This window comes from Haliotis rufescens, unplaced genomic scaffold (assembly GCF_023055435.1).
Source record: "Haliotis rufescens isolate VD_foot unplaced genomic scaffold, xgHalRufe1.0.p SCAF_12, whole genome shotgun sequence".
Taxonomy (NCBI): Eukaryota; Metazoa; Mollusca; class Gastropoda; order Lepetellida; family Haliotidae; genus Haliotis; species Haliotis rufescens.
In genome coordinates, this window is record NW_025963802.1 from 2750029 (window position 1) to 2763397 (window position 13369).

General features: G+C 42.5%; 1 protein-coding gene across 2 annotated transcripts in view; it reads left to right on the forward strand.

The window, feature by feature from the left end:
• The window catches only part of LOC124138103 (dynein axonemal assembly factor 9-like), a 201741-nt gene that overhangs the window by 107263 nt on the left and 81109 nt on the right, over positions 1-13369 (forward strand). The window lies entirely within an intron of this gene.

A 13369-nucleotide genomic window follows, 5' to 3' on the forward strand; every position in this document is an offset into this window, starting at 1 on the left:
TATTTGTACTGTATTCCACCTTGGTAGGATGACATAGGCCAGGGACAGTGGATGTTGGTGGGCAAGACACCAGATATTTGTACTGTATTCCACCTTGGTAGGATGACATAGGCCAGGGACAGTGGGTGTTGGTGGGCAAGACACCAGATATTTGTACTGTATTCCACCTTGGTAGGATGACATGGACCAGGGACAGTGGGTGTTGGTGGGCAAGACACCAGATATTTGTACTGTATGCCACCTTGGTAGGATGACACAGGCCAGGGACAGTGGGTGTTGGTGGGGAGGACACCAGATATTTGTACTGTATGCCACCTTGGTAGGATGACACAGGCCAGGGACAGTGGGTGTTGGTGGGCAGGACACACAGATATTTGTACTGTATGCCACCTTGGTAGGATGACATGGACCAGGGACAGTGGGTGTTGGTGGGCAAGACACCAGATATTTGTACTGTATGCCACCTTGGTAGGATGACATAGGCCAGGCACAGTGGGTGTTGGTGGGGAGGACACCAGATATTTGTACTGTATGCCACCTTGGTAGGATGACACAGGCCAGGGACAGTGGGTGTTGGTGGGCAGGACACACAGATATTTGTACTGTATGCCACCTTGGTAGGATGACATGGACCAGGGACAGTGGGTGTTGGTGGGCAAGACACCAGATATTTGTACTGTATGCCACCTTGGTAGGATGACACAGGCCAGGGACAGTGGGTGTTGGTGGGCAAGACACCAGATATTTGTACTGTATGCCACCTTGGTAGGATGACATAGGCCAGGCACAGTGGGTGTTGGTGGGCAGGACACCAGATATTTGTACTGTATGCCACCTTGGTAGGATGACATGGGCCAGGGACAGTGGGTGTTGGTGGGCAGGACACACAGATATTTGTACTGTATGCCACCTTGGTAGGATGACATGGACCAGGGACAGTGGGTGTTGGTGGGCAAGACACCAGATATTTGTACTGTATGCCACCTTGGTAGGATGACATGGACCAGGGACAGTGGGTGTTGGTGGGCAAGACACCAGATATTTGTACTGTATGCCACCTTGGTAGGATGACACAGGCCAGGGACAGTGGGTGTTGGTGGGCAGGACACACAGATATTTGTACTGTATGCCACCTTGGTAGGATGACATGGACCAGGGACAGTGGGTGTTGGTGGGCAAGACACCAGATATTTGTACTGTATGCCACCTTGGTAGGATGACATGGACCAGGGACAGTGGGTGTTGGTGGGCAAGACACCAGATATTTGTACTGTATGCCACCTTGGTAGGATGACATGGGCCAGGGACAGTGGGTGTTGGTGGGCAGGACACACAGATATTTGTACTGTATGCCACCTTGGTAGGATGACATGGACCAGGGACAGTGGGTGTTGGTGGGCAAGACACCAGATATTTGTACTGTATGCCACCTTGGTAGGATGACATAGGCCAGGCACAGTGGGTGTTGGTGGGGAGGACACCAGATATTTGTACTGTATGCCACCTTGGTAGGATGACACAGGCCAGGGACAGTGGGTGTTGGTGGGCAGGACACACAGATATTTGTACTGTATGCCACCTTGGTAGGATGACATGGACCAGGGACAGTGGGTGTTGGTGGGCAAGACACCAGATATTTGTACTGTATGCCACCTTGGTAGGATGACATGGACCAGGGACAGTGGGTGTTGGTGGGCAAGACACCAGATATTTGTACTGTATGCCACCTTGGTAGGATGACACAGGCCAGGGACAGTGGGTGTTGGTGGGCAGGACACACAGATATTTGTACTGTATGCCACCTTGGTAGGATGACATGGGCCAGGGACAGTGGGTGTTGGTGGGCAGGACACACAGATATTTGTACTGTATTCCACCTTAGTAGGATGACATGGACCAGGGACAGTGGGTGTTGGTGGGCAAGACACCAGATATTTGTACTGTATGCCACCTTGGTAGGATGACATGGGCCAGGGACAGTGGGTGTTGGTGGGCAGGACACACAGATATTTGTACTGTATGCCACCTTGGTAGGATGACATGGACCAGGGACAGTGGGTGTTGGTGGGCAAGACACCAGATATTTGTACTGTATGCCACCTTGGTAGGATGACACAGGCCAGGGACAGTGGGTGTTGGTGGGCAAGACACCAGATATTTGTACTGTATGCCACCTTGGTAGGATGACATGGGCCAGGGATTTGGTACTCCCGGAAAGGGGTGATGTGGTGCATCAGAACATGTTGAGTCTGAGAGGATGTCCCCGGGGGAGAGTGCTCATATATTTGTAGACAAGTGTGTAGGAAGGTTAATGCCCTTCCTTGTCTGGTCAGATCCAAAGCCCAAGTCAGATCATTGACTGTCAGGAATATATTCACAGATGCAGCATTAATGCCAGAAAATCAAGATCTACCACATGGGAATAGAATGTTTCAAATACGAAATAGAACAGGAAATGATAGATGTTGTAAACACTCAGATTATTCTGCGAGTTAGGTGACAGAACGATGGCACCTACAGGCGAGAGAATAAAGATAGAGAGTCTGGCTCGGTGATCAAGAACAGACAGGATGTATGGCACAGGCAGTGTCTAAAACTGCCAAGAGATGGATGTCTTTGACCTCTGAAAAAAACATTACCCCAATTCTGAGCAGTATGGGTTCCCAGCCCTAACACCTGGCCCCACACTTATGCAGGTAATTGGTCACTATGAATTTTCATTTATTTTATGTGCATTGGCATGCAGTTGAAGAGAAAGTGACAGTCTTGAAACAAGTTAGCCCTGACCAAAGGTATTATTTTGCAAACACTGGTCAAGGTCATTCTTGACATTGATCATTCTTGACATTGATCATGAAGCTGACACTAATCAACCATTCCCCATTCATTGATCAGGTATGTGATTGGTATAGATATCCATGGACTGATTGAGGTGGGAAAGGTTCGAAGACTTGCCGGCCTTGAGGTTTGATAGGTCCATATGCTAGGATATGATGTACAGATGACATCTGTTGTTCTACACTATACCGTATCTACACATAGTTCAGTGGTCCAGGACTCCTGTTTTTCCTTCAATTTGCATTGCCCTTTATGGCCTCGTGAAAATGAAATGGTCACACTCTTGCATTGATTTTTCCTCAAAACAAGAATTAAGAACATAAATAAGATTTTGTTATATTTTCTGAAGCCATTCAAATAGAGACTGTGTAATCCAACCAATAATAACTGGTTTACTGATCCTTATAGTATCTGGTTTACTGAACCTAGTAGTGTCTAGTTCACTGAGTCTAATAGTGACTGGTTCACTGAGCCATATAGAGATTGGTTCACTGAACATTGTATTTCCTGGTTCACTGAGCCTAATAGTGTCTAGTTCACTGAGTCTGATAGTGACTGGTTCACTCTGAGCCTAATAGTCACACGTTCACTCTGACCCTAATAGTGACTGGTTCACTCTGAGCCTAATAGTCACAAGTTCACTCTGAGCCTAATAGTGACTGGTTCATAGTGAGTCAAATAGTGACTGGTTCACTGATTCTGATAGCGACAAGTTCACTCTGAGCCTAATAGTGACTGGTTCACTAAGCCTAATAGTGACTGGTTCACCAAGCCCAGTAGTGACTGTCACTGAACCTAATAGTGACTGGTTCACTGAGCCTAATAGTGACTGTCACTGAACCTAATAGTGACTGGTTCACTGAGCCTAATAGTGACTGGTTCACTGAGCCTAATAGTGACTGGTTCACCAAGCCCAGTAGTGACTGTCACTGAACCTAATAGTGACTGGTTCACTGAGCCTAATAGTGACTGACACTGAGCCTAATAGTTGTTGGTTCACTGAGCCTAATAGTGACAAGTTCACTGAGCCTAATAGTTGTTGGCTCACTGAGCCTAATAGTGACAAGTTCACTGAGCCTAATAGTTGTTGGCTCACTGAGCCCAGTAGTGACTATCACTGAACCTAATAGTGACTGGTTCACAGAGCCAAATAGTTGTTGGTTCACTGAGCCTAATAGTTGTTGGTTCACTGAGCCTAATAGTGGTTGGTTCACTGAGCCTAATAGTTGTTGGTTTACTGATCGAGCCTAATAGTGACAAGTTCACTGAGCCTAATAGTTGTTGGTTTACTGAGCCTAATAGTGACTGGTTCACTGAGCCAAATAGTTGTTGGTTCACTGAGCCTAATAGTTGTTGGTTCACTGAGCCTAATAGTGGTTGGTTCACTGAGCCTAATAGTTGTTGGTTTACTGATCGAGCCTAATAGTGACAAGTTCACTGAGCCTAATAGTTGTTGGTTCACTCAGCCTAAAAGTGACAAGTTCACTGAGCCTAATAATGGCTGGTTCACCGAGCCCGGTAGTGACTGTCACTGAACCTAATAGTGACTGGTTCACTGAGCGTAATAGTTGTTGGTTCACTCAGCCTAATAGTGGTTGGTTCACTGAGCCTAATAGTTGTTGGTTCACTCAGCCTTATCAGGCTAATAGCAACTGGGTTGACTGCTCACAGAGTCTATGGAGACAGGTTCAAGAGAAGTTTTGTCCCCTCATTGCAAAGGATGAAAGCAATACCATTGCAGTATTCATCATGGAGCTTGTTGTGAATCATCTGGCTTCGTTTGATCAGTGTAGCATAATTGCCCCTTCTATTATAATTACAGAAAGTTTCTGTTTAATGATTCGATTGACACAAATCAAAACTAATACAATATGGAAACATTTTAACAAGCAGATATTTGATATGTGTTCAAGAAACTGAAAATACATTGTGAGGTGATAAAACGGTTGCACCATGTTATTCCTCTCTGTAGGACACGCACACAAGGACAGTTTTGTTAGTAGTATCGATGAAGCTTTCACTTATGAGTGGCTTCTGCTCAGTTCAGTGAGGCCGAAATAATACTCAGTAAATATACAGACACCTTCACTCCAAACAGAGTAGTTTATGTACATTTGATAATCAATGCCATGCTCCACTGTAGGCTGGGTGACGTCATTGATTGTAACTTATACAGACCACCTCAGACTGATACAGAAACAGGTTACAACAGGGAGTCAGGGCCAAGATTATTTTAACTAGGTCTGCTGGTCTTTATTAAACTCCAAATGAAGTAATTAATCCAACCGTCCGAAAGAGACAAGAAGATGGTTACTGTGCATTGTATTTCTCTTGAAACACTGGTTAACTACTGTGCCAAGTTCACATTTTACTACAGAAGCATATATAGGGCTATCATTCAGTGTTAAAAGGTTTGTATAAAAGCATGATTAATAGTTTGTATTTTTTTAATATTTTAATTTTTTATGGTTAAATGTTTATCTGAAAGAAAACATAATATCTATGAGAATGTGTGCCTGTTGTATGGTAGATCTTGCATATTTACATACTTTCCATCAATTTTCAATCCATTGATACATGATGCACACAATGAGATTGCAATGAAGTGATGTCAGAGTTCAAGGAACCTTGTGACTCTACTCTCACCGGCCTTGTCGTAAGCAACATGCAACATGTTGTAAAATGGGAATTAATTTCTTTTTAGTTTGATGCCATATCTTGGAAGATTTTGCTTTGAGCCTGTGATCCTCAGATTCCTGGCTTCATATGGGCGATTGATTGACTTACGTTGTGCCGTTAAACACTCCCATACATGGCAGTTGTGCTGTGTTTACAGAATACCCACAGTCATCCTTATCTTCCCTTGAAGGGACTCTTTATCTATGTCAGATTGGGCAAGTGTAAAGAAATATGAATATGAATGGTCCGAAACATTTTGCCATAATGCATGATTCCCTTCTACACGTTTACTTGATCATCACGACGTCCCACAAGGATCCATCACTGTCTCCATGCAGGGTGGTTATTGATAGATATTGCATCCTTATGCTTTCAATGACTACAGCTTTGTGATCTATTGCTACATTAGGGCCCTTTCACGCAAGCGTTCTGAGCACTTTACTCCTCCGCTTACCACACACTACAATGGTGTGTTGGAACAGACCCAGTTGTCATGATGCTGGCTGGAGTCGCACATGGATCTCTGCCAGTCATGTCCCTATTCAGTTCCGAGTGGATTACTGTGCAATAAAGGAAGAAATGTTAATTTTAGTTGGTCTTTTGAGATGGATCCAGACAGATTGACCTATATCTGTCTGAAGAATTGTGAAATTATAACTGCAGAGAGGATATTTTCAGAACAGAGTGTTTGGGATCAATTCACATGTCTTATTTATCATACAAACTGGCCAGTAGGAAGTGTGATGTTGTGATTGGGCAATTACAGGGTGTGAACATCATGGCAATTGGCTGGCATGTTCCAGAAGCAATAAATATCATTAAGTTTCACAATAATCAGGAAGAATGTGTAAACTGATATAAGCGTCACTGTCTACAATGTTTGCAAAGTATTTTCATCGGTAATAGAGACCGGCTTTTGTTAGGGGCCTAAATTGACACTTGGAATCCGTTTCAGGATCAGGGGTAGATATAGTAAAGGCTAGATTTGACATTATTGATAATATTTTGAGATGCAGACATCTTAAATCTCTATGAATTTAAAGTTGTTAATATATACTACCCATCAAAAGTTTAGACTCACCAGTGTAAATGTAGCCACTCACTATACTCAACTGTTTCAAACCAGATAATGCCAAATATTCTAAACTTTTTACAGGTACTGTTAACACATGAACTGTTGTGGCGTAAAACCAAATCTGTAACGGTGAAAAGATTAGAGTTTTTCGTTCATTAATTGATAAAACTCTGTGAAATGTCGCACATTTTTAAACAAAATTCGCACCAAAACGCAGGTGTTCACATGCACGATAATGCACGTGTCTTAGCAGCAATTTGACGCGGGATACTCGTGCAATTCATCTTTATAAGGATTGCAGTTGGCTCCTCTGAGTTAGTGGAGAAATTCTTCTTTGATGCAAGCATGGGTAGAGGGAGAAGTCTCTGTATTGAGCAACGACACCAAGCCTTGGCACTGCTGCAAGATGGCAGATCACAACGGTATGTTGCCAGACGTCTTGGCGTATCCCAATAGGCAGTTTCCAACCTCTGGGTACGCTTTCAACAGACCAACTCCGTCCAGGATCGACCCAGGTCGGGTAGGTCAAGGGTAACATCACAGCAAGATGACCGATGCGTCTTTTTGCTGTTTCTCAGGGGCAGAAACATTACAGCCACAGCAGCCAATAATGCTTTCCAACAAGCTACAGGACGACGTGTATCTGTATCAACAATACGCCGCCGATTACGTCACTACGGACTGCGGGCACGTCGTCTAGCTGAAAGACCCCCTCTTACACCACGCCACCGTCAGAACAGACTGAATTGGGGAAATGGACATTTACGCTGGGGTCCCCGCAGATGGGCAAGGGTACTCTTCTCCGACGAATCAAGGTTCAATCTGCATTTCAACGATGGTCGGATCCAAGTCTACAGACGTCAGGGAGAGCGGTACGCTGACGTTGCTGTTGTTGAGCATGATCAATTTGGAGGTGGATCCGTTATCGTCTGGGGAGGTATCACCCTGACTGGAAGAACTGATTTACTGGTACAGGATGGGAATCTGACTGGCCAGAGATACAGGGACGAGATCATCATTCCTATTGTGCTTCCATTCGTAAGGGCCATGCCAGGTCACGCGGTTTTCCAAGATGATTATGCCAGGCCTCACAGAGCTCGCATCGTGTCAGCTTGTTTACAACAAAATGGGGTGAATCGAATGGATTAGCGAGCATTATCGCCCGATATGAACCCCACTGAGCATGTTTGGGATCTGCTGGGCCGGCGTGTTTATGCCAGAGTTCCTCCCCCTGCTAACCTTCGCCAACTTCGCAATGCATTGTTTGAGGAGTGGCAAACATTCCCCAGCGGCAGATTGAACTGTTCTTTCGTGGTATGCAACGTCGATGCAATGTCTGTCTTAGAGCCAGGGGTGGTCATACCCGTTATTAAATTTTGCAATTTCACTTTTGTATGGTACTAGCCAATACGGCATTCTGGTTCACTAATCATCAATGCACACGTCCTTGTGAACAAGGATATGAAGACCTAAATGAATGATTTTGTTATTTTGTATTGGTAGCTTTCACAAATACGATTTCCTTATGAGATATAGTGAGTGGTTTCAGTGAGTCTAAACTTTTGATGGGTAGTATATAATTGACACTGTAGGAAATCTAGCGTGAGATTTAATGTGGTGTGATGCATCACCATGTGCCATGTTTCAGCATTTCAAGCACCCAATACATTAGTTGGAACATGCTTTCCGATTTAGATTCAGATTTTTAGATTGCATGTAATTTTCCAAGCTCTGAGAATTAAGTTTTAAAATATTTTCTAATTATTACCACAAATATTTATGTTAACTATGTAGAGTTAAAGTACTGTTTCTAACTGACTAGTTACTTCCTCCATGTTTGTGCAGGCAAGCCAGGAAGGCTGAGCCCCTGTGTTTCCACTGAGTGAGTAATCTACTAGTGCCTCCTCTCTCACTCCTCCCATCTCAGCTTCTGGAGGGTAGGATGTTAAGCGTAATCGATACACTGTAAGTGCAATGAATATTGATGAGGCTTACACAAAATATGATTGATAACATCTCGTTACTTGATTCCAACTTGTAAGGGAAGAATATTCATCATGTAGAGGGTGTTGTTTATTACCGGAGTTTGTAACAACCTGCTGTAAGAACTCTGATAAATGGCTGAGCTACAAGATTTACAGCAACAGCATATGTTGCTGGGAGTGGACGAAGCAGGATAACTTAATTGGCATTTGATGCGAGTCCACAGGATGACACTAACCATTCCTGGAATATGTCATACCCCTGGTACCTACATCCATGCTGACCTTTCCGTGTGATATACTGATGTACAGCAGCTAGCTAGTTCTTAAGTGAGCAGCATAAGGACTGTAGTCTGTAGCTCTGACAGCAGAACCTCGGTCACCTGGGTGCATACGAGTTGGCCATGGATACACTACTCCTCAATAGACTTATTGTCCTACTCTGGCTGATAATCAGCAATATCATCGTACAGACGGGAAACTGACATACATCATAACCATTGAAGCATGTTGGAAAACAATTTGTTGTTATTCAAATGCTGTAATATTAACCATAAGGTGTAATTACTTTTCATATGTTCATTTTAGTGGTTCTCAATGCTGATCGGTCAGTTAAGGTGGTATGACAAATGCGAAGTAATGTCATCCATTTTTTATGACCAGTTGATCAGAAGAATAGGCTGACTTCAGTATATGCTAGGGGGTAAAAATGACCAAACAAAAGAAATCTTCTGTCTATCCATCCTTCCATCTGTCCGTCTGTCTGTTATTATTTTTTTTCCAGAAAGTAACTCGAAAACGGTTCAGTATCTTTCATCAAAACATGGTAGATATATCAATCAGGTCCTGAAGTGGTGGTTATTGTTTTTTGCAGTTTTTTTTTTCTTAATTTTCATGGAAACAATTTGGACTTAGTCTGACAAGGTAGGGGTAGTTTCGAGAGCAAAACTTGAAAACTGTGAAAGACTTTTCACCCAAACCCTGTACATTTATTAACCAAGGGCTAAAGTGGTGCCTTTTGCTACTTAGGAATTTTTCAAAATTTCCCTGTTTCCATGGAAACAAGTTAGACTTAGCTGAAATGGTGGTAGGTGTTGTTTCCGGATCAAAACTAAAACACTGTTCAGCATTTTTCATCCAAACATGATACATGTTTGATGCAAGGGCTGAAGTGGTGCCATTTGCTATTTAGGAATTATGTGTTTTTTTGGTTTTTTTCCTGTTTCCATGGCAACAAGTTTGACTTTTACTCTGTTCATAGTCATGTGTTTGTCCCGGACCATATCTTTAAAACTGATAGGTATTCTTTGATGACACTTTGCACACTCAAAGACCAGGTTGTCAAATGGTGCCTTTTGCTACTTAGGGATGTTTAGAATTTATATTTCTTTCTGTTTCCATGGCAACATGTTTGATTTTGACTCTGTTCATAGTGGTGTGTTCCTTACATAGAAATACAAAGTTCTGAATCCCAATTCCATGGTATTGTGTTTATAGCTCAATAACAACTCTTGTATACAGACAGACAGATTAGATAGAAATTCTATCATTTAGTTGAACTTAAACAGTCAGATGATTTGTTCTTTCAAAATGTGGGGACTGGGGGATTTGTCATCTTCTGATGACTCTTAGTTCATTTTGTTACATAACATGATCATTGGAAATATATAGAATAACCTACTTGAAACACCGACCTATGGGTTATCTATCACGTGTCAAAACGGTGGACGTTTCTCGACAATTTAATCTGGGCTCAGGACGTCCATCACTCATTCTCTTGCGACAGATCCGTAATTCCTCCGTGCTCATTGGCTACTTCTGAATTGTTCTAAAATCATAGTTATAAGCTTCTGGTTTTGTGAGTGAGCATAGATGATTATATGGAGAACATCAAATGAGGAGGAATTATAGGTTATCAGTGTCACAAGTGAATAAGTGATGGAAGTCCCGAGAGCCTTGGTATCGTTTATTCATCAGGGGCCAATTCCCAGTTTCATGTAAGCAACTCTATACTTACACTATTCTCTTTTTAATGGAATGCCAACCTTACAAAGACAACTTACTTTTTTTGTAACTAACCTTATCCTGTTGTTCTGATGAGGTATCATTCTCTGTTTGTGATAGTTTGAACAGTATGACATCATCTTAAGGTAACTGAGAAACACGAAAAGATGCATGCATTCATCATAAAGTTATTCCATTGTACACTGTTTGAAACTGAGGGTGTGTCAGGGAGTCTTGAGTTGTGCATGCTTCTATGATAATGGATTTTATTTTAGGTGTTGTAATTAGTTTGGTAAATTTATGAGAAAGATGGAGAAAACCTAACTTTGAAGAAGGAAAATAACTTTTGACCAAAAATAGTTTGGGCTGACTGTTTTGCAATGAGGTGAAATGACATTTTGTTACCACTTTTCGTAAGAAATGGTGAACAGTATGTATAAGAAATTGTTATTTACCCAATTATCTTTCGGCATCTTGCCATGTTAAAACTTGTTTGTTTTTCATTCATTAGCATCTTTAGTTCGGCAAGGGTGGAAACTGGACTTTTATAGTCAGTTAACTCTCTTGCCTCGGGAAGATGTTCATTAGTAGCAGTACCAATCTCTTATTAAATTTTTTAATTATTTTTTTTTGAACACCTACTTTGAATTTAGTCCCCAAAACAACTAATCAAAAATAGGAGGCCTTTGATCTTTAACTATTAATATGGGGTCATGATGAGGACTTGTTGACTTTCATGCTTATTGTTGAACACTGCTGATCTTTCATGTTTCAGCCCTTATGTGTATATGATAGACTATATCCCAGGAAACAGTCCAGTATCTATGTTATTTGTGCGTGGTTTATTCCTCTGATTAGGCTTAGAACTGATACTCTCACATAACCTCTTGACACGTCCATCATCTTACTGTTTGATCTGTGCAACACTCTAGTTGTAATAAAATCATTGCATGTTGGAAACTGAAAAAAACATCAGCAGTTTTTTCTCAGATCACAGGAAGATTTCCTGCGTTGCAGCTTTGACTGTCTACGCTGGGTCTACTTTTGCTGGCTTTTTTTTGTTGATCATTGCCAACCACATTTAGATGCAATCAGTTACAGAAACAAAAACACCAATAAACGTATTGGATGCATCATCCAAGTGTTTTTGCATTGGAGGTATGGTTCTTGTCCCCCCTCAATTGAATTTCATATTTTTTCATCCAAGTTCCTGCAGTTTTGTCATTCTCTGCTTCCCCTACTATAAGATGTAGATGGAGTAATACATCACTGTGTTAGTGAGGCATTGAATGCTCCATACAGCTGCCCGTGAAGCCAAGTGACATTAACGGTGTGTGTGTGACAATGCTGATGGTGATTAAGGACTGTCAGCTGCACTGCTACGCGCTGATAATGGCCCCATGAGGGTGGCAGCAACAGGCAATCTCAGCCTCGGGGTCACTCTGACATGGTCACTGCACTACTCTGTGTGTGTGTGTGTGTGTGTGTGTGTGTGTGTGTGTGTGTGTGTGTGTGTGTGTGTGTGTGTGTGTGTGTGTGTGTGTGTGTGTGTGTGTCTGTGTTTTTGTGTCTCTGTGTGGCCATCTGTGTCTGTTTGTGTGTCTGTGTCTGTTTGTGTGTCTGTGTCTGTGTCCGTGTGTGTGTCCGTGTGTGTGTTGACCGCCTCCGTGGTCTAGTGGTAGAGTGTCCGCCCAGAGAGCAGAAGGTCCGGGGTTTGATCCCCGGCCACGTCATACCAAAAGACATTAAAAGATGGTACTTGTTGTTATCCAGGCTGGTGCTCGGAATTAACGGGCTAAAACAAAGACTGGTCGGCTCTTGAGTCAGTATACTGTGTCTGAGTGGGGTATTCATGTTAAACTGCGGCATGGTATCTCAGTGTGCTAGCACTATAAATCGGCATCAGTCCGGACTAGTACAAGCAGCAACACGCATGTCGCTATTTAAGTGCAATAATCTTAAACCCCAGTTCACCTTACCTCACCATTATATGTGTCTTTGTCTCTGTGTGTCCATCTGTGTCTGTGTGTGTGTATGTGTCAGGGTCTCTGTGTCATGTCTGTCTCTGTATGTAACTGTGTCTGTCTGTGTCCATGTGTGTGTGTGTCTGAGTTTTTTCTGTGTGTGTGTGTGTGTGTGTGTGTGTGGTGTGTGTCTGTGTGTATCTGTTTGTCTGAGTTCGTATTGGGGTCTGTTTCTGTGTGTAACTGTGTCTGTCTGTGTCCATGTGTGTGTGTGTCTGAGTTTTTTCTGTGTGTGTGTCTGTGTGTATCTGTGTGTCTGAGGTCGTATTGGTGTGGGTGTGCCTCTCTCGGCCTCTGTCTCAGTACAGTTATTTTATGACTAATTTTATCTCAGCTTTGTAATTTGTAAATAGAAACTGCTGTGTGTTTTGTATTAGTGTAAGCACATCCCAGATTTTAGAGGCAACTGACATGATATGTGTCAGCATAGTGGCAACACCCACATATGTTGATTAATGTCAATGTTGATGACTCCTGGCCTTGTTAGGTCGAATTAGGAGTATTGGAAACTTGTCTGAATTTAAAGCCAGCCAGTCAGACAATATTTGACAGCTACTGGAAAGGTAGATTTTAGAAAACATTTTACCAATCCTGTTCAAATGTAACTAATCTTGGACTGGTAGTCGGTTCAATTTTCCAACACTGAAGGTAATACTGCAGAACATCAATCATCAATCTTTGGTACGACCTTCCCAAATGTTTGGTTTAATTGAATCATGTTTAGTGAACTCAAGATTCCCTCAAAAGAGAACTAAAATTGAGAGTTA